At 36.7% G+C, this 23,327-nt stretch overlaps 1 protein-coding gene and 1 pseudogene across 1 annotated transcript in view; one reads left to right on the forward strand and one right to left on the reverse strand.

Annotated features, from left to right (window-relative positions):
* The window catches only part of SHLD1 (shieldin complex subunit 1), a 116,951-nt gene that overhangs the window by 84,775 nt on the left and 8,849 nt on the right, over positions 1-23,327 (reverse strand). The window lies entirely within an intron of this gene.
* On the forward strand, positions 13,793-15,201 carry LOC110207716 (ornithine decarboxylase pseudogene; annotated as a pseudogene).

A 23,327-nucleotide genomic window follows, 5' to 3' on the forward strand; every position in this document is an offset into this window, starting at 1 on the left:
CATCTCACTGTCTTACTGCAGCAGCTATTCCAAACCTTTTCATGCTTCCCATAGATATCCCTCCCCTAGTCTTTCAGCTGAGAATCATATCTCATAAGTCATTGAAAAAAACTGAGGTCATTCACAGAGGACTTTTCCCCCTTCTTCAACACACATCTCTCAGATGTCTGTAGTCAATATCTCCTCCTTCACCCATCTCAAAGTATGAGGAGGCCCTTCTCCATGCCAAGACTCTCCACATCCACAAGTGATTTGATTCCATCCTTTCTCCAGTATATTGCCCCCACTATCATCCCCACTCTCCCTTATCTTCAAACTCTCCTTGTTTCCTGCTACTTTCCTATTACCTACAAACATGCCTAATGTCTTCCCCATCTTCAAAAGTCCTTCATCTGATTATCTAACCTGACTACCATTCCATCTCTCCTGTCTTTTGCGGTTAAACTCCTTGAGAAGACCATCTATTACAGGTAACTCTACTCCCTTTCCTCTCTCTTCATTCTCTTATGAACTCTCTACAATCTGGCTTCTGACCTCATCATTCAACCAAAATGGCTCTCTCTCAAGTTGTTTACAATCTCCTAATTGCAAGATCTAGTGGTCTTTTCTCAATCTTCACCCTTTTTGATATCTGTGAAACTTTACTGTCAATCAAAACCTTACTGTCAATCACCCTCTTCTCCTTGACACTCCCTTATCACTAAGACTTTTTTTTAAATCAATTTTATTTTCAGTTCTGAATCTCCCTAGTTCCTTTCCCTTCCCACCTATTGGAAAGACAAGAAAAACAGAACCCATTACTAATGTCTGTAATCATGCAAAACAAATTCCTATTTTAGCAATGTCAAACAACAAAGAAAAATAAAGAAAAGAAAATATGGTACAATTTGTGCTTTGAGTCCATTAGCACTCTATCTGGAGGTAGAGAGTATGTTTCATCATGAGTCATTTGGCATTGTGATTAGTCATTGTGTTGATTAGTTACTAAGTCTTTCAAAATTCATTGTCTTTACAATATTCCTGTTACGGTACAAATTGTTCTGGTTCTGCTCACTTGACTTTGCATTAATTCATGCAAGTCTTCCCAGGCTTTCAGAAACTATGCCCTTCATCACTTCTTACAGCATAATATTTTATCACCTTCACATACCATAACTTGTTCATCCATTCTCCAATTAATGGGTATTCCTTCAGTTTCCAATTCTTTGCTACTACCAAAAAAAAAAAGGCTGTTGTAAACATTTTTGTACATATGGACCCTTTTCCTCTTTCTTTGATATCTTTGGGGAAAAGACCCTGTACTTAGTGGTACTGCTAGATCAAAGGGTATGCAGAGTCCAAGAGCTTTTTGGGCATCATTTCAAATTGCTTTCCAGAATGGTTGAATTAGGAGTAGCTAGTATAGGATAGTTTAAGATCTGGTACTGCTAGGCTCACTTCCTTTCAATTTTTTTTTCATTGATTCCTTTGATATTCTTGACCTTTTGCTTCCAGATAAATTTTAGTTTTTTCCCTATTGGCATGGTAATGAATAAGTAAATTAATTTAAGTAGTACTATCATTTTTATTACATTGGTTCAGCCTATCCATTAGCAATTAATATTTCTCCAGTTATTTAGATCCGTCTTTATTTCTGTGAAGGGTGTTATATAATTGTATTCATATTGTTCCTTGGTGTGTCTTGGCAGGTAGACTTCCAACTATTTTATATTATCCATACAGTTATTTCAAATAGAATCTCACTTTCTATTTCTTCCTGCTGGATTTCATTGGTAATATACAGAAATATGTCATTGATCTGACGTGGTGATGGGACCTGGACCCCTAAAAGGAAAAGACCTCGTCTTTGAAAGCAACCCATTCCCTGAATTTTTCCATACATTTCAGCAGCCCAGATCACTGGAGCCTTTGCTTAAGTAAACTGGCCCACTCCAGCCCACCTAGATTACCTAATTAGCTTGCTTGAGATTCCTTTCACTGTTGCATTTCACGGACCTCAAACTACTTGCTTATACTACCACTCCTTAATCCCATCTAAATCACCTAATTAGTCTGCTTTATAGTCCTTTCACTGTTTTGGCCCGGCCTACCCCAGACTACTTACCACTCCTAAATCCTATCCAGATCCTTTCACTGTCCTTTTTGTATATAAGCACTGGTCTCACTCCCATTAAGTTGCAGGTTCACTAGGAACCCTGCTCGTTCCTATTGGTGTTACAATAAACTTTGCCACTGGCTTGAAGATGGTTGGAGTGCATGAATTCATTCCAGGCAGACACTACCCTGTACCCTAACATTTAGGGATTCCCAGCAACCCAAACTGCAACCGACCCCCTTCAAGAATGAAGGACAAACAACAAGGGTTCTGTATTAAATTTATATATAGAGAGGACTTCCAGAGCAGGTGTTGTGAGTTAAACTTTGTCACAAATACTTCTTAAATGTGTGCCTTACTGCAATTATGGTGGTCTAAGTTTAAGCTTACTCCTCCCATGGAGGCTGTATTTGTGGGATGGAGTGAACTAGGTGCTTAGAAGAATGTTACATATTAACTCATGTTATCTGAGAGTAGTAGTCACTGCTGTCATTGTCATTTTCTTTTTCTTCTATTTAATTACTCTTTTTTTCTCCAAAAAAGCTTGAACAATTTACTTTTTGTCCTGTGTGGTTTTCATTTTTCATTTCTTGAAATATGGCTGTGAAAGGACAAGCTTTTAAAAGCCCATTGCCTTTTAAATGAAGCTATTTGATTCCACCTTAAAATCCAAATCACTGGCTTTCATTGAATGGTCAATAATAATCCCAATCCAAGCCTAGGTGGCTCATTGTTTAGATTTTGATAGTTTAGAATGAGTGTAAATAGCAATTGTTTTCTGTTCAGACCAGACTGATATCTTGGTGATGGTAAACTCAGTCATCTTTCGTCTACTTTAACCCAGCCCTGAGTCACTGAATTGGTGTGGCCTCAGACAAACTGAAACCTGAGAAAGACCTTAATTTAGGAAGGCCAAGGTCACTCAATGCATCTTGGGCCATCACCAGTTGTCATGATCTTTGTCTTGCCATTGGACTCTGAAGACTCTGGAGGATAGAGTGAGGCTGCTGACTGTGTAGCTGTGCAAGCAATTCACAAGCAATTCAAGACATCCCCTTCATGATGTCATTAGTCCTTTTTGAGAATGAAGAAGAAACAACAACAAAAAAAGAGAATGATTTGTGCAGGTTTATTTTATATCCTATAACTTTGCTGACTGACATTTCCTAATTGTTTCAATTAGGTTTGGTTTTGGGTTTTGTTGTTGTTTTTTTTTAACTCTCTAGGTTCTGTAAACTATCATGTCATCTACAAAACGTGAGAGTTTTGTTTCCTCTGTGCCTATGCTTATTCCTTCAATTTTTTTTTATGCCTTAGTTATAACTAGCATTTCTAGTACAGTATTAAATAGTAATGGTGATAATGAGAATGCTTCAGACTGATCTTACAGGAAGTCTTCTAGCTTACCTTCATTATAGATAATGCTTGTTCTTAAGATTTATATGGACAACTACTTATCATTTATGGGAAAATTCCAGTTATTGCTATGTTTAGTGTTTTTTTAAAAAAAGAACAAATATATTTTTTCAAAAGCCTTTTCCAAATATATTGAAATAATCATGATTTGTTTTGATGAAGTTATTAATGTTGCCAATTATGTTTATAGTTTTCCTATTATTTAACCAGCCCTTCATACCTCATATAAATCATAGTGTATGATCTTTGTGACATATTGTTATAGTCTCCTTGCTAATGTCTTATTTAAGGTATTGCATCAATATCTTTTAGGAAAATTGACCAATAAGTTTCTTTCTCTATTTTTGACTCTCCTTGGTTTATATATCAAAACCATATTTAGTAAGAATTTAGTAAGAAACTTGTTTATCTATTTTTTCAAACAGCTTATGTAATACTGGAATTTATTATTCTGTAAATGTTTGGCAAAATTCATTTGTAAATCTGTTTCTAGATTTTTATTTTGGAGGGTGGGTCAGGGAGTTCATTTATGACTTCTTCAATTTCTTTTTCTAAGACTGAATTATTTAAATATTCTATTTCCTGTTCTGTTAATCTGGAAAATTTATATTTTTGTAAATATTTATCCATTTCATTTATATTTTCAGTTTGATTGATACATAGTTGAATAAAATAGCTCCTAATAATTGGTTTCATTTATTCTTACTGGTTGTAAATTTACCTTTTCATTTTTTTTATATTAGTAATTTGGTTTTGTTTTTTCCTTTTCTTAATCAAATAAGCTTTTTTAAAAAAAATTAATTCATGGGTTTTTTTTTTTACTTTCAATTTTGTTACTCTCTTCTTTGATTATCAAGATTTGTATTTTGGTGTTTAATTAGAAGTTTTTAATTTGTTTTTTTCTGTTTTTTTTAGCTACATGTCCAGTTTTTGATCTTTTTTTAAAATCTTTTATTGATGAAAGAATTTAGAAATATAAAATTTCCCCTAATTACTATTCCAGCTTCATCTCGAACATTTTGGTATGCTGAGTTATTGTTGCCATTATCTTCAATGAAATTATTGTTTTTATAATTTGTTCTCTGACTCATCTATTCTCCAGGATTAAGTTATTTAGTTTCCAACAAATTTTTCATCTTTGCATCAAAGGTCTTTACTGAATATTTTATTATATTATGGTCAATAAAATATGTATTTAATACTTTTTTCTGCATTTGTTTGTGAGGTTTTCATGCTCTAATACATGGTCAATTTTTGTCAATGTGCCATATGCTGCTGAGAAATAGGTATAATCCTTTGTATGTTAATTCCCTATTCTCCAGAACTCTAGTATATCTAACTTTTCTAAAATTCTATTCAAGTTAAACTTCTTATTTTTTTTTGTTTGATATATCTAGGTCTGAGGGGGATAAATTGAAGTCCTCAATTATCAGTACTTTATTGTCTATTTCTTTCTATAACTCACCTAACTTTTCCCTTAAGAATTTAGATGGTATGTCATTTGGTGCATATATGTTTAATACTGATATTAATTCCTCATCTATAGTACCTTTTAGCAAAATGTAGTTTCCCTGCTTATCTCTTTTAGTAAGATCAATTTTTATTTTTGTTTTGTGGGAGACCAGAATTTCTATTTTTGCTATTTTTTAATTTCTGTTGAAGCATAACAGGTTCTGCTCTAGTCCTTTATTTTAACTCTATGTGTATCTTTCTGTTTCAAGTGTATTTCTTGTAAACTACATATTGTTAGATTCTGTATTCTAATACATTCTGCTATCCTCTTCTTTTTTTATGGGTAAATTAATGCTATTCACATTCACAATTATGACTGCTAATTGTGTATTTCCTTATATCCTATTCTCTTATAGTTATTCTTTTTTTCCCTGCTCCCTCTTTAGAGTTTATATTATTTCTGATCAATGCCTTCTTTTGTCTGCCCTTCCTTTTATCCACCCCCACCTCCTTTTCCCCTTATCTCCTTCCTATTTTCCTGTGGGAAGATATATTTCTGTGTCCAACTCTCTCTCTTCCTCTCACAAGACACTCCATCTCCCAACTCCAGGAATTTTCACTGGCTGTCACCTATGCCTGGAATGTTTTCCTCTTCCTGGCTTCCCTGGCTTCCTTTAAGTCCCAGCTAAAACCTTACCTTCTACAGAAAGCCGTTCCTGATTCCCCTTAATTCTAGTGCCTTCTCTCTGTTAATAATCTCCAATTTATTCTGTATGTAGCTTGTTTTTATATAGCTGTTTTCATGTTGTCTCACCCATTAGACTATGAGCTCCTTGAAAGCAGGGACTATCTTTTGCCTTTCTTAGCATTCACAGTGTTTTGCATTGTGCCTGGCACACATATGTGTAATTGAGAGAGGGTTCATATAAATTATAGGTAGGCCAATGTCCTACATAAAGCAGAGAGAGTCATTTTCTATAATCCTGAGCTTCCCAAAAAGTTCATGACTGGTACAGTATTAGGAATAGACTAGGGAGTTGAATAAATGCTTATTTATGAATGAACAAAAAATAAATAAATAGGAGAGACATCAGTAACAGTAAGAGAGTCAGAATATAATTTAAGGCTACAATACGGGCCAACCAAAATAAACATAGTATTATTATTTATCAGTCATCCTAGTACTCAGGTGGGTAAACTGGGTACAAAGAAAACAATTATGTCATCTATCATACTGCAGATGTTCCTTACTTTGTGCCTTCCAATTTATCAAATTTTACTTTGCTACTTTCTTCCGAGGGCCATGAAAGATTAACTGCTGCTCCAGTCTAAATGAGCACCAAGAAGTGAAGAAAAATATCCTTCAACCAACCTGCTCTGTGAAGTAAGAAATCATGACAATGATTTGACTTGGCAAATTAACCTTAGATCTCATCTTCATAGTAACTACTCTGATATAAATTTAGGGGTCTGACAACCACTGGAGTCCAGAGTGAAGCAAGGGAGAGCTGTGAAGTGCTTATACATGTACAAAATAAAAATTCCAATGGGACTACCTCAACTTACAAACCAAACTGCTGACTGCTGGTACATATTTCCCTAGACTCTCTTGCTAACCATTAAAGCCCTACAGCTAACTTTTTTTTTAAAAAAGCACATAATTTTAAATGGAATATAATTTTCAGAGATGTTCCTAGCATAAAAACACCAGGGTCTAGTATTAAATATAGTTAAGGAAAATTTCCTTCTAAGATATTATTGAATTTTACATTATTGCTATTCTGCCTTGGTATTTGTAGAACAACATGTTGGTTTCTTACTCCTTAGTGATTTATTTTCATGTAATACAGAACTAAATGGACTTGATGGACAGTCTTTCACAAAGACCTTGTCATGTGAAATTCAATACTATTTAGTCTTTCCTGACACAGTAGATGTCTACTATGTTAATGAATTTCCTCTGTTGTGTGCTTTCATATAATGCTTTGTATTGCTTCCTTTTTTTCATACATAATATGAACTATATAATAACAGAACTAGATAATGATAACAGCTAACATTTATATAGTATTTTAAAGTCTGCAAAGTACTTTAAAAATATTATTTCATCTTATCCTCACAACAACACTTTAGGTGGGTATTATTATTACCCGTTATGCAGATGAGGAAACTACAAGCAAACAGGGTTTAAGTTACTTGCCTAGAATCAATTAGTATATGGTTAAGGTCTTCCTGACTCAAGGTCTAGCGCTCTATCCATTGGTGCACCACCTTACTACATGATAAACTCCTTGAGGGCAGGGACCATGCCTTACATCATCTCTTTTCCCATTGAGATTTATGTGGTAATTGGTACTTATGAGATACTCCAAAATAATAACAGCAACATTTTTATAGCACTTTAAAGTTTGTAAAACATTTTACATATATTTAATAACTATTTATATTCAACTTAAACATGTTGTACAGTAATAGAAAAAAACCTTAGCTTCATTTAAAACTTTCTGGGATTAAACAGGATCATCCACTATAAAATTGCTCAATACACCTTCAAATGAGGCATCAATGGACACTATTTCTGGCCATGGCTTCTGTGCTACTGCATTCTTGGTTCCCTTCCTACCTGTCTGCTTCTTTTCTCCCTTCTCTATAGCATCATTACCCTCTACTGTCCCCAAAAATATAGGCAACCCCCAAGGAACTGTCCTGGGTCCTGTTCTCCTGTCTGTGTTAGCTTTTCCTGTGGTAATCTTCTAAGTTCCATGGGTTCAATCATCATTTTCAGGCAAAAGACTCTGAAATCTATCTATCTGTACTTTATGTTGAATATAGCTATTTTTTGGAGTATCTCCTAAGTGTGTGTGTGTGTGTGTGTGTGTGTGTGCTCCAGTCCAAACCTCTTTCCTAAACCCTACTCCAATATTACAAACTACCTGAATAAAATAAATTAATCTAGAATAAAACACAAAGTTCTCAACATGATGTTTTAGCTTTCAGTTACATTTCTGGTCTTATTTTATATTATTCTCCTCCACATAGAAGGGAAGGAGAAGAAAAGGGAATAGGTATTTATACAGCATTTACTATGTGCCAGGCATTGTGCTAAGCACTTTACAGATATTATCTCATTTGATCCTCACAACAACCCTGTGAAGAAAGTAGTTATTATCCCCATTTTATAGTTGAGGGAACTGAGGCAAGCAGAGGTTAGTCAGTTGCCCAGGGTCACACCCCATTTGTAACTCTTACAAACCCTGCACAACTCAGATAGTCCTTCTTGACATGAGATCCCTCCCCAGTTTTTCTTGAACTCACTTTTTATCATACTGTGTATACTCTCTAGTTACTCTATCCATGTTCATCTCCCCAACTAGAAAATAACTTCCTAATCACAGACTCTATTACATTTTTTTTGACATTGTATCCCTAGTTCTGAGGCCATACAAGATACTTAATAAATATTTGTTTAAACGAGCTAGTGTTAGCACTTTACAAACAGAATCTCTTGATAACTATAATCATCATCTACAAGTAAGGAAATTATATGAGTTTAATTTATTGAAAATTATACACAGAACCAGCAGAGGCTATGGCAAGAATGTTTCCTACCTTATAACTATAGGAAGATTGTCTGTCAACACTTTTATTCAGAAAATGGATCAATATACGGCTATCAAAATGATTGCCTGAAGATTCACTGTTAATGCTAATCCTACAAACAGAAGGAAAAAAAAACCTTCACCACTCAATACATATTGATTGAGCACTTACCAGGTTGTTCAACTCTGTGCTAGGTGATATAGGAAACGTAAGATCTAGTCTTACTCTAAGTCAGCTCACAGTGTAGAACAGAAAAGGAATGAAGAGGAAAAGACAAATCTGAAAAAAACACTTTGAAGGAAGAAACAACAGTATTTGCCAAAAGGTAGCATACATGTTTCTAAACCTCATGCTTACATCTTTCCAAATACAGCACGTTGTTTCTTGCAAATGCTGAAAGGCATACATCAAATATTAGTCCTGGCTGTTTGTATCCAATCCCACAATTAACCTATTGAGGCTATTTTTAAAATAGGCTAAAAAATGTGCAAAGCACATGGAACAACTATAGCTTGCTATTACTTTACATGTTAAATTTGGCAAATTCCATTGATTGAGTAAAATTAGCTATAACAATCATTGAATTTTGACTCTGTTCAGGAAAAATTATTACATTATTATATAATATTATGTATTATTACATTAAAATAACAACACTGTAGTTCATTTCTTTTTAATAAGAAAATATTAGAAATAATTTAAATGAAATCACTAGAGGGCAGTAGAAATCAGATACAAATACAACTTTGTGCTTAGAGATTTGATTGTATAGTAACGTTCAGTGTAGCTGTATTAAAGGGATTCCTAAAGTTGCTTATTACATACTTCAAAACATAGTGGTGTTTTAGTCCTTTCTTCCTCAAAGAGTACCACTAAACAGCTGCTGCCCTACTGGTATTTTTATCACCCTTTGACTTATTCTATGTGTAACATTCTTTTCCTGTTTCTTTTTATATATTTTTCAGGAAATAAATGAATGGCTGAAAATATATTGTAATGAAATTAATTTGAATTTGTTGTATAAAATGTTCTACTTTTTAAGTAATATTTTATCTATTAAGAAAGCCCTTCAGAAGAAAATTTTCTAATAACTGTAAGCTATTATCTTAATTTAAACATTGCTAGTAGCAACCGGCTATTACAAAAAGGGGACTGCATGCAGATATAATCAGTAACAGTTTTGCTGAATAAGGCTTACAGGGATTTTTTTTAAGTAAAGGAAAAATACTTCTTTAATGATAAAAAAGAGGCATGGAGGCTTTTAAGATCTCAGTCACATTAGAGCACAAGTGGCTATTTCTAGCTCAGTCGATTTTTGGTAGAAGAAAAGAAGCAAAAGATCAAGAAAAAAGTGTGGTTTCAAAGGCAAACAAAAGCCTTCTTTCTGTGAGTGGCTAAAGGAATGTCATTAGAGGGGTGAAATCCATGAGTTGTTGAGATTTGAGCAAGCCTGAGTGCTTTTGAAACCAACAGAGCCAGAGATCTGTTGAAAGCACAGGGAGGGAGACCAACAAATATGTCAGAGCAGGAAGAAGCAGGGTGGCCAACCTCTCCCCACAATCACTCCAACAAAGATCTAAGAAGAGCGCCAGAACAAGGAGTGATGGGGAAATTTAAGAAGAAAACACAACGGATCCTTCTTCCACTTCAAGATAGCAAACTCTGCCCTGAGGCAAGTGACCAGGGCAGGAACTGCGATGCAGCTTTGACGCTCTGAACTTGCAGAGCAGACAGAGGCTGAGGGCAGTAACTATCTACTGGAGCACCACTGAAGGGCAAATCCACTGTAGTACTGCCTAAAACCAAACTAGGATCTAGATCCTAGAAAATCTAGTACACTAATCAATCAGACTGAACCTTAGATCAGTCTGCTTAGGGCCCTAAGTTTGAAAGTTTGAAGTTTCCCAGACTGAGCTGCCCCTTTGATCCTAGAAGAATATAACATGTAATGCCAGGTGGAACATAGCAACAAGATTCCAAATAATACAGACCAACGCTGAGCACTGCCTGACATTTCTATCAATAGGCACTATGCTAAACACTAGGGATTAAATAAAAAAAAAAAGAGGCAGACAGACCCTGCCCTCAAGGAGCTTACACTCTAAAGGGAGAGACAACAAATATATATGCCTAGTCAATGACTAAGGGCTAGGTAAGATTCAGGACAAAAGATGGTCCAAATCACTGTCACAAAAATATTCTAGGAGGGGAAGATTCTCAGAATTTCTAGCCAGAATAGAAAAGAATTGCTATTTACACTCATTCTAAGCCACCAAAACCTTAACAGTGAGCCACAGAGGCTTGAGCTGATATTATTAGTGTGAGAGATGAACTCTCAAAAGTGAAGCCTCCTCAAGGTCAATAATTTTTGATTATTATTTTCAAAATCCTCCCCCACTCAGACCCTGCTTTTAAGCATGTAACAGAAAGAATAAGCCCTGCCCCACTCCCAACCTGAGCCTTTGCCCTTGGCTTCCCGCCTCTTTCCTCGTCTTTGAATTTTGGGCCTGGAATGTAAGCCCCCCTTCCCAGTTAAGGGGATAGGAAGAAACTTTTGAGCTTAGAATGTAAGCCCACCCCCCAGTTAAGGGGGTAAGGAATGGTGGTGGGTGGACACTTGTTTGCGTAGTAGGTGCAGACTTTGCCATGGTGGGGGGAGAATTGCTCTTATAAGGCGCCCCTGTTACTTGGTCTCTCTCTCTCCACGTGTATCGAAGGAGCAGACAGCTATCTTGCAAGATTGTAATAAAAGTAATCTTTGCTTGCATTAGGTATTCAGTGAAAGCTAGAGTGATTTGGGTTTAAGGGCTACTCAAGTAGCTCCATTTGAAATACAATGGGTTTTTTAAAGCCAGTTTTTTCTGAGCTATATTCAAGAAATCATAGATGAAAACTACATAGGACAAAAGTGAATTGTCCCAACTTTTCCAGGAACAAATTTAAAAATCTAAAATCTTAGCATCTAGCCCCCAATCCCCAAAATAAGTGACCAAAAATTGTTGTTGTCATTCATCTTTCATTCTTGAAGAAGACCAAAAACACTATGAGGCTAATTCCTGACATGCACAAAAATCAGATTTAAATAAGGCAGAACTATGCAAAGTAGTCAGCCTCACTCTCCTTCAGAATCACGAAATCCAGTGGCAAGACAAAAGTCGACACAACCGCCAATGGCCCAGAATGCAGTGGGTGACTTTGTCCTTTTTAAACTAAGGTCGTTCCCAGGCCAAAGTTTGAGACTAAGACAGCTCCCAACCTTGACTGCTTTGGTGAGCTGTTCACCAAGCCACTAGGATCAATCATGACTGTTGGTGAGATAATTTCTCCCTTTTTAATGACTTTAAAAGTGGGGCACTAGAAAGTATTTCCCTAAAAAGTCACCTGGGGAAGTGAAGACTTCAGACTTTCACCCAAGCAGTTTACAATGAAGAACATTCTCTATATACACTGTGCAGGAAGTTCTGTGTAGTGTAAGTATTTTGATGATTTAGGGTGGAAGAGAACTGTATTTAGCATTTTCTTTCCTATATGAAGGCAACTGTAAGTTTAAACTATACAGCAGTTTAATGCTTCTCTACTTTTTTAAATAGTTTAACAATACTTAGACTTCAAAGGATAAGATAATCACTACTTGAATCTTCAGCCATTGTAGTGGAAGGAATATTTCTGAGTCCATTTAGTAAAGGTAATCTAATCTATGAGAGTTTATATTCCTCTGGGTCAAATGAAGTTGGGAAAGAGATAAGAACCCTAATGGGAATGGGGAAAGGGGTCACTTTTGATGAATATATGAAATATTGCATTATAACTTCTGCAATTTTAATCCTGGACAAAATGAAACATAATAGGATAAGGCCAAGGTAGTGGGAGGTTGTAAACTACATAGTGAATTCAGGCTAGTTTGTTTCCTGCTATGTATGGGATTTCTTGAGGGAGGTCTAAACTGGTAGTTCAAGCTTTGAGCAGTGCCCTGTGGCAGCTCTTGCAGTGATTAAACTGTGCATGACTGTTGCAGCCCCACCCTGAGAAGCAAATAATCTGAATAACCAAAATAATTCGGATAATTTTTGTACTGGAAATGACCAAACTAATAGGGAGTTAATAGCAAAAACAAGGAAGGAAATAGTAAGAGAGCATTAAGCTGCTCTTTAAATTCAAGTTACCTGGGGAGTTGGAGGGGCTGTGGCTGCTTCGAAGGAACGTGTCTGACACAGACCTCGGCAGGCAGGGGGACCGGTGCTTGGCAGACACTATCGTGAAGGTGAGTACAGGGTTTGGATTGGGAATTATTTTCTCACGTTCTTCAAAAGAAGGATGTGGCCATTAGCCTTTGGTTCTGGCATGGGATTGGGAATGGCTTACTCCAACTGTCAGCATGATCACCAGGCCCCATATCATCTGAATGGAAAAATATGTCAAAGAGCAGTGACTTATGACTGAGAACATCCCAGTGGGAGGAAAAGAAATCATGTTTATTCCTCAGGAATATTGAACTGCCCTGGAGTAAGCTGAAATTCTTCTCTAACAATGTTATCAGTAAATGCTTTATACTCCAGCACACTGTTCATGTATTTGAAACCAAGTCTGTTTCTTGTTTTGTATTTTCTCTCTGGAAATTGCAAGAAGAAGGTCTTAGGAGGAATAAATTAAATGAAAATTTAAAAAAAATTCAAGTTACCTGGCCTAGATGAGCTACATCCTCAGGTCCTCAAAGAAGTGGCCAATGTGACCACTGAGACAGGGTCTGATATTTGTAAGATCGTGAAAGATAGGGCAGGTGCAAGAAGGGCAAATGCTTCTGTTTTTAAGAAAATGGAAGAGAACAATATACAAACTATAGGACAGTGAGCTTAACGCTGATTCAAGATGGCTGTCAAACATCTAGAAAGGAAAGCAGTGTTTATGAAGAGTCAAAATGGCATTACCAAGAACAGACTATGGTCAGACCCCTTTAGCCTTTGTCACCAGCTTTTGTGCTATCTTCAGGCTGGCAGTTCTGCACCGTCCTCCAGTGGGCCATAAGGCAGCTGAGGTGATTGGGGAAAGGTGTTACAACTGTTGAATTCCATCCATCTTGAGCATTTCCATGGGGTCTTCCTATTCTGTCCACGTTAAGAACACTTGAAGTGAAACAGCTGCAGTGCAGGCACAAAGCTGGAAATAGTTTGTCTTTAAATTCCATCTCTTAGCTTTCTACTTTGTTGTACTTTGGAGGAACACCAAGACACCATGAACAGCTTTAGCAATAATGAACTTAACTTCAATTTCCTTGATGAAGACTTTATTGCTAAAGATATTTTGGACCAGAAAGTTTCTTCTGATGATGATAAAGATGCCTTCTATGTTGCTGACCTTGGTGACATCCTAAAGAAACACCTGATGTGGTACAAAGCTCTTCCTCCAGTAACTCCTTTTTATGCTATTAAATGTAATGAAAGCAAAGCTATAGTGAAGACACTATAGTGATATACAATTAGTACAGAGTCTTGCGGTGCCTCCAGAGAGGATAATCTATGCAAATCCATGCAAACAAGTGCCACACATTAAGTACACTGCTGACAATCGAGAACAAATGATGACCTTTGAGAGTAAAGTATGAGTTAATGAAAGCTGCCAGCCCTCATCCAAAGGCAAAGCTGGTCTTGAGGATTGCCACTGATGACTACAAAGCTGTTTGTTGTCTAAGTATTAAATTTGGTGCTACTCTCAAAACTACTAGGCTACTCCCTGAGTGGGTAAAGGAACTGAACACTGATGTTATTGGAGTCCATTTCCATGTGGAAAATGGTTGTACTGATCTACAAACCTTCTTCCAAGCAGCTTCTGATATCTGATGTGTCTTTGACATTGGGTTGCAGTTTAGTTTCAACAGGTATCTTCTTGATATTGGTAGTGGCTTTCCTGGCTCTGAGGATATAAAGCTTAAGTTTAAAGAGTTCTCAAGTGTAATTAATCCAGCACTGGACAAATATTTTCCTCTGACTCTGGCATGAGAATCATAGCTGAACCAGGCAGATACTGTTGCACCAGTTTTCACTCTTACAGTTAACATCAAAGCCAAAAACAAAAAAATTGTATTACAGGAACAGACAAATCCTGACGATGAAGATGAGGCAAATAACCAAATCTTTATGTACTACGTAAATGATGGAACATATGGATCATTTAATTCTATCCTGTTTGATCATGCACATGTTAAACCTATTCTACAAAAGAGACCCAAACCAGATGAGAAGTATGACTCTTCTAGCATATGGGGACTACTACATAATGGCCTTGATTGAACTGTTGAATGCTATGATTTGCCAGAAAAGCATGTGGGAGACTGGATGCTGTTTGAAAACACTGGTGATTATACTGTTGCTACTGCTTGTACTTTCAATGGATTCCAGAGACCCACCATTTATTATGTGATGTCTGGGCCAGCATGGCAATGTCTCTAACAAATCAAGAACCAAGGTTTTCTGGCAGAAGTAGAGGATCAGGATATCAACACTTTGTCACTGTCCTGTGCTTGGCAAAGTGGAATGGAACATCATTCAACAACTTGTACTTCAGTTTGTATTAATGTATACATGCTATTAGTAGCTATTAATTGTAAGTTTAGCTTAAATTACAGCACTTTGGGGGACCATTAACTTAATTCCTGCTAGAGTTTTCAAAATACTTTTTAAGAATAGAAGTGGCATAAACCTGGAAAGACTTACATGAGCTGATACTAAGTGAAATGTACTGTGTACAATGTAACGGCAATATTATAAGATGATCAGCTGTGAATGCTTTAGCTACTCTCAGCAATACAATGATCCAAGACAACTCTGAAGAACTTATGATGCAAAATGCTATCCATTCCCAGAGAAAGAACTGATGGTGACTGAATACAGATTGAAGCATACTTTTTTTACTTTATTTTTTTAAGTTTTTTTTTGTCTATGTTTTCTTTCACAATATGACTAATATGGAAATGTTTTATATGACTATACTTGTATAACCTATATTGAACTGCTTGCCTTCTCAATGGGGAGAGGGGAGGAAGGAGGAAGGAAGAGAATTTGGAACTCAAAGTTTTAAAAATGAATATTAAAAATTGTTTTTACATGTGACTGGGGAAAAATAAAATATTAAATAATTTTAAAAAAAGAATTCAATAGCAAGAATAGGGTTGGCACAAATGCAACAATATGAAAGAGAAAGATGGGCTCACACATATGTTCCTATGGAAACTATATGAATATTTGTGTTATATGGATTTTACTCACGTTTCAAATATGCTCCTAAAGATTGTCCCTCAGCTGCTAAACAGGCTTGTACAATGGCAGAATGGGACTGAGTTCAGTGTTGCAAGCTGTTTTAAAATAAAAGCATACTGAAATTTAAGAAGAAGAAAAAAAAGAACAGATCATATTGCTGAGGTCTAGGGGTGCTGAGAACCCCGAAATTCAAGGGTAGAAGATGCGGGTCCTGCCTCAAATGAATTTGACTAAAGCCTTCTTTCAGTCAGAGACAAGGTTTATTAAAACACCGTTTGAGGCGAGATTTTAAGAATCTACCCTACCATCCAAATTTTAAGAATCTGAGCCTTTGTAATGAGAATACAACTGAGCCAGACTCTTATGGAATCTGACCAATTTAATGGGAAGCAAGATGGACCTTATATACAGAAAGACTGTGGGAAGAGCTGGATGTGATCTAGGAGTGGCCAAGTAGTCTGGGTTGACTGGGAGGTAACAGAGAAGGACCAGGAAAGGCTAGGTGTCCCAGTAGAATGCCAGGGACCTGGGCCATGTGGAAGGGGTCTAGATGGAATCAAGGAATAGTGGTCTTGGGTGAGACCAGGTGCAGACAATAAGGGCTGGGCTGGTAACAGCTGGGAGGTAACAGAGAATTGGAGATTGGGGCAGGATAAAAGCCACAATGCAAGAACAATTCAAGGGTTTATACTGAGATGAGCCTCAGGCAAATACCAAGGCCATGTGGAAGATTCCAGGAGAAGTTGGAGGGGGAGGAGGATTTCCAGGGCCTATACCCCATCAATACTAGACTAACTTTTTCTTTTTTTTTTGACAAGTTTACTAAACTAGTAGTTAAGGAAAATGCTATGGATTTTAGCAAATTTTTTGATGAAGTAGGCAATAGTCAACAGACATTTATTAAGTGCCTGTTACATGCCAGGCACTGTGCTGTGAAGTATTTCATACTGTTCTTGTGGAGAAGATGGAGAAATACAGACTAAACAGTAAGACAGAAGGATTCAGAATGAGTTGGGTGACCAAACTCGAAGTATACTGGCTAATCATTCAATATCAATTTAACACATGGTCTCCAGTGGAGTACCCTTGGCACTAAAGGCATAGAGAGCGTGCTCCTCAAATCTGCAAAGGACTCAAAGCTAGGAAGAATGGATAACACAGTGGATAAACGAATTAAAATGAAAAAGAAATTGACAGCATAGAGCAGCAATTGGTAAACTACAACCTAAGGGCCAAATCCAGCCCACTCTTTGCTTTTGTAAGGTCCTCTCCAGTCCCTCCCACTTCCAGCTAAAAGCAGCTTTTATAGCTTTAAATATACTAAAATATTATTTAAAATGTAGAAACCATTCTTGACTTGAAAGCTGTACAAAAATAGGCTGCAGGCCAAACGTAAACCTTAGTTTTGCTGATCCCAGGCAAGAACACTGGACTCAATCTAATAAGATGAAATTCCATGGGGATACATATAAAGCAGGCCTGCACAACATATGCCCATGGCCCCCTGTGGCCCGTCACAGGATTTCAGGGTGGCCCTCAAAAAATGTGGGGTTGCCACTGCACACTCTCAGGTTTATCATGTGATACGTGGCAACCAACCATCATCAGTCTGTCTCTAGTCTAACCTAACTGGTGCCTGAACCTCCTGCCAAGTTGTGAAGAAAAAAAGAAAAAGAAAAAAAAATCAACTCCATACATGTAAGATAGAAGTGGCATGGTTAGACAGCAGTTGTTCTCAAAGATATCTAGGAGCTTTTAATTGACTACAAGCTTAATATGTTTCAGCAGTGTGATGTAACAGTTGTAAAATCTAATGGGATCTTATGCTGCCTTAGGAGGAGCTGAGCTTCCAGAAAGAGTGAGGTGATTGTCCCAGTAGATTCCTCCTTCATCAGAGCTCCTCAGGACTACTGTGTTCAGTTCTGAGCACCACTATTTAAGAAAAACATTGTTAAACTGGAGAGAGTAAAGAGAAGAAAAGAAAGAAAAGGGGTATGTGATGGCAATCTTGAAGCATGTGGAAGAGGTGCTGGGCTTGCTCTGTTCCCAGAAGTCAGAATGAAAAGCAATAGGTAGACGTGTCAAAGAGGCAATTTTGAGCTGCATGTCAGACAAAACTTAGTAGACTGGACTATAGAGAGAGGCAGTGGGTGGATTCCCCTTTCAGGGGCTAGATGAGCACTTTTTGGAATGTTATAGGGGAGATTTCCCCCATGTGGCTAGAACTAGATAACCACTGAGGTCCTTTCTAACCTTAAATTCTGCAAGTTTGTCAAAAATATTAATAGTGGCACTTTTGTGGTAGCCAAGAACCTGAAAATAAGGTGCTTTCCACTGACTTGGGAATAACTAAACAAATTCTGGGATATGAATGCAATAGAATGCTATAGCAAAATCAGAAATGACAAATATGAAGAAATCAGAAAAATCTGGGGACACTTGTATGAACCAATTCAATGTAAAAAAGGTAACCAGAGAAGCTTATATACATACAATTTTCACAGAAATTTAAAAGAAAACATCATCAAAATACATTAGAGTTTAAATTAATGTAACACCAGTCTTGATGCCAAAAGGCAGCTAATAAAACCTACTTTCCTCTTTTCAGGAGAGAGTTAAATAAATGGCTTTGTTGTTGTTTCCTTGCTCAGTCATTCCCATTGTGATTAACTTTCCAACTCTCTTTTCTTGGCATTTGCCATGTCCTTCTCCAGCTCATTTAACAGATGAGGAACTAAGGCAAACAGAATTAAATGACTTGCCCAGGATCACATAGCGATTTGAACTCAGGTCTTCCTGACTGCAGACCAGCACTCTATCCATTGATCCCCAGAGCTGCCCAGTTAAGAGCTAATCAGTGTGGAATGCTGTCAGACAATGATTGATGGGAGTTTGCTTTTTTTGTGTTGTAAAGGAAGGCTCTATTGTGGGATGGGGTGGTTATAGGGAAGTGTTAGTGTTTTGCAAAAAGCATCAATTAAAAAAACAACTCTCAATAACAGAGAGTTAGCCACTGCCCAGTCAATTGAGATCTACTTTGCTTTCAATTATTTGATACTATAAGAAGTGTTGCTATAAATATTTTGCTACACATGGGACTTCTGTTTCTGTGTTTATCCTCCTTAGGTTAAATGCTGAGCAATGGGATTTCTGGGTCAAAGGGATATGAACATTTTATTTTCCTTCTTTTAAAATACTCGCTAATTCCATTTGACTTATCATTTTATTAAAGCCTACAACCTGTTAACTTTTCATGTTAGTTTCTGTGTAAATTGTTGTTGTTGAGCCTTTGTTTTTGAAGAGGACTAATGATATCACAAAGTGATGTCTTGACTTTGCTCATGAATTGAATTTAAGAGAGGTATAGTTGTACAAAGTCATCAGCCTCATTCTTCCTGAGTCATCGAAGTCCAGTGGTGAGACAAATGTCAAAATGACTGGCAATAGCCCAAGATGCAGTAGACGAACTTGGTGTCTTTGATGTCTGACCAAGCTCTAAGCACGGCATCTACTTCAGCTGCTTTCATGGCTATTGGAGCAAATTGTTCTGATTTGTCCATCCCAGGGGAAATCTTCACATGCTTGGGGTAGACATCCCCCTAACTTACTGATAGGTTTGAGGCCTTTCAGTGAACCTCAACCTGGTTTACCCTGTCTACCAAGATAGTTTTACCAGGCAAAAACCATGGTGTAAATAAATGCTCTTGAGTTTTATATGCCTTCCGTGTCTGTGTACCAAGTCTCTGAAACTACCCTGTAATCTTGTCCAAAGCAAGAACATTGCCTTTAAATGCTTTCTATAGCAGCAAATACACTGCTATGAACCCACTGAAGGCCCAATAAATGTAGCTGACTAACTTACCAAGTTGGCCATGAATGAAAAGTGGGTAATAACTAGGAAAAAAGGATGTGGTTATCCTAAAACCAAGATTTCCCCTAAAAAAATTTCATGTCCCATCCCCCCATCTTCTAAAAGAATTTAATACAGATTTTTAAATTGACTGGCATTCTGAGATTTGTAGTTCAAAGGGACGAGCATATTCCCTCTTACCTTTGAGCCTCTGCTCTGTTGAACACTGTTTGTGTCTTTTTAAGAAAACCTGGGAGAGACTTAAGCCCCTTCCAGAAGAAAGATCTCAACAGACCTAAATCACTTTCAAGGCTGAGAAGGAATCTTTAATTACAATCTTTAATTACAAATCCCAGGATGCCATTTAGTTTTCAAACTTCTATTACAGAGGGGTAGGGATAGATAATTTCTTCTATAAATGCAAATCAGCAGTTTCTCAACTTTAAGAGAGTTGCCTAAAGCACTAAGAGGTTAAATGACTTGCCAGTTTGTGTCAGAGGAGAATTTGAACTCAGGTCTTCCTGACTCCAAGGCCAACTCTCTCTCCACTAAGCCATCCTATCTCTCATCACTAAAAGCAACTTCCTAAAATGCCAAGATCTTGAATGCCTCTATCTTTCCCTTTAAGCCCCTTTCCAAAGGAAAAAAAAGAAAATATAGATGGGGTAGCTAGGCGGCACAGTGGATAGAGTACTGGCCCTTAAGTAAGGAGGACCTGAGTTCAAATCCAGCCTCAGACCAAACACTTGGCACTTACTAGCTGTGTGACCCTGGGCAAGTCATTTAACCTTAATTGCCTAAAAATTAAAAAAGAATTTTTTTAAACATAAAGAAAGTATATGCTAAACTGGCACTGAAGTCACATATGTTTAATGCAAGGCTCTTAGAGCATCAGTATTAAAACAGCAAGTAAATTTAATATTTATAAAAGGCTCCTCAGATACGTGGACTCTGTTTAGAGAAAAAATAGGGATTACCGATTGAAGACAGGTGGAAGAGCTTGTAAATTATTAAATACTGTAACTAAGATGTGGGAAAAGATTATAAAAGTAAAAATAAATAAATTTATAAAAGTTTATATTATAAAAGTTATAATAAATAATTATAAAAGTGATATTATATTTATATTATATATCATATATTATAAAAATTAAAATAAATAAATTGCAAAACAATTTGGATCAACTAAGTAATTTAAGATTAAAGAACAAAGGACAATTTTATAAATTTGAAAACACAGGCAGATTATAGTGAGGACAAGTTGGGCAGCTTATGAATTAGTACCGCCCTATATTTAAAACTATCACCTGAAAACCGGTTTCCTGGTAAGGGCTAGACTGGAAATGATAATCCTTTTAAAATCAACTGCATATATAAAACATTTTCTCTCTGTAGCAACAGGTACTTCCTGTGACCCAAAAGAATGATGTTTGGGATAAAAATAAATAACCCTTTAAGGATACATCAAAGGCATTTCCAGTAATTTTTTTCTCATCAGAGGTAAAATTCCCTTTGAAAAAATGCAACAGTTTAGTAAAACCCATTCTAGATTGTATTAATTTCCTCCTTAGTTTAAAAAAATGGGAGTATGACTTTATTGGACAAACTTCCTGAAAGGTTAGGATCAGAAAAATCCATCAGCTGATGGCCAACCTGATGAGTTTTTCAAAGGAGGCCAGTCCTCAGCCAAAGGGAAAAGTCTATTACCAGGACCATGTTTTCTAGCTTGTAGGTCTTTCCACAGCAAAGTTTTCAATAAATAAAGATTACCTCTACAGGGGGAAAGGAGAAAGGATGAGAGAGTTTAGGACTTAGAGTCAGAAGATCCAGACTTAAATGCCAGAGCTTCCCCTTGCTACTTCTAGGACTTCAACAACTCACTTAACTTCTCTCATCACTATTTCCTCAATATACAAAAATTTTTTAAAGTTCGATTAAGTGATTTTCAGGTCATCTTCTCAGTGTGAAATGTATGATCCAGGCCTTAGTAGACACTGGAATAAAAATATAGTGGAGGCAAACAAAAAAAAACATCCAAAACATTTTTTCTAGGAATTATATCTGATCCTATCGTGGCCTATATAGGCCATTCCTTCTTTGTTATAATAGCAATTTTGTCTTAGTAAGAAAGTTGCATAGCTGTAGGGGCAGCTAGGTGGTACAGGGGATAGAGCACTGGGCCTGGAGTCAGGAAGACTCTTCTTCATGAGTTCAAATATAGCCTCAGACACTTACTAAATGTGTGATCCTGGGTAAGGCTCTTAAACCCTGTTAGTCTTAGTTTCCCCCTCTATAAATTGGTCTGGAGAAGGAAATGGCAAACCACTTTAGTGGTTTGTCAAGAAAACCCCAAATGGAGTCACAAAGAGTCGTACATGACTGAAAAATAACTGAACAACAACATAGCATGCTTTCCTTCTCATTAATTATTTTAAAAATCCTAACATATATTCAGTAACAAATTACCATAATGCTTAAATAGAGTACATTCAAAATATATTTTGATTACCTATTATATGCAAAGAACTCTACAATAACCCAGTTCCTGTTCTCTAAGCACTTAAAATTGGCCTAGCAGGGGAGATATAAGACAGGTATACAATAATACTACATATAATAAGTACCACATGAGTAGTAACCACAATACTATAAATGCTACAGGAATTCTAAGCAAGGTAATATTCCAACTAGAGAACTGACTGATGATACCTAGAAGAAGTGTGCTTTGGAGTTGGGTCTTGAAGAATAGATAGGATCTAGATAGGAGAAGATTTAGAGGAGAAAATTACAGAAGTTCATTCCAAGACAAAAGAAAAGCACTCACGTAGCATGATATTCAATGGCATGAAGAACACCTCTCCATTCTCTCTTCCACACACACACACACACACACACACACACACACACACACACACACACACACACACACACACGCACACACACGATGAGTAGTTTTTCACAGGGAGAACCACAAGGAAATCAGATTCCTCTGGGAGGTGAGGGGAAACAGGAAGCAAATTAGGGGATAAAGGACACACACAGTTCAAGCTAGGATTGTAGGGGTAGGGGAAGAATGAATTCAAACTTTATGTACTTCATAATTTTACCTAGGTTCCCAAGGACAAAGTGTTAGTCTTTCCTATTCCTATTAATGTATAAACGATGCTATCTTAAATCTTAATAAGAGGCTTAACTCTATTAAGCAAAGGTGCTACTTAAATTCAAAGGAGTTATTTTCCAAGGGGGACATTAGAATCTTTTTTTTAAATCTACATTATCTAAATCAGAGAAGCAGCTCAGGTATTTCTTCCTACGGTTTGAAAAAAACTCCACTCCCTATTTGCCTCAATCATCAATGCTGATGCTCTCAACATTTAAAATTCCCTAGATAGATTTCAGAAGGTATCTCAGTTATTGAAGATTAGCATTTTTTTTATCTAAAGGTTGTATCTCTGCCCTGAGACATCCTTAGGGCACTTGATTGATTGGTCCAATGGTACTTCCAATTCTAAGTAGAGACTTGCCTTTGAAATTTGTCCCTTCAACTGTGTTTAAACAAATGATTTTCTAAGGCAAGCTATTGATGTTTGGAGAGGAAAAAACCCCATGTACCCACATACTTTGTGTTCTGGTTTGTTTGTTTGTTTGTTTGTTTTTTAATGTC

The sequence above is a fragment of the Phascolarctos cinereus genome, unplaced genomic scaffold (genome assembly GCF_003287225.1).
Source record: "Phascolarctos cinereus isolate Bilbo 61053 unplaced genomic scaffold, phaCin_HiC Scaffold_2;HRSCAF=192, whole genome shotgun sequence".
Classification (NCBI taxonomy): domain Eukaryota; kingdom Metazoa; phylum Chordata; class Mammalia; order Diprotodontia; family Phascolarctidae; genus Phascolarctos; species Phascolarctos cinereus.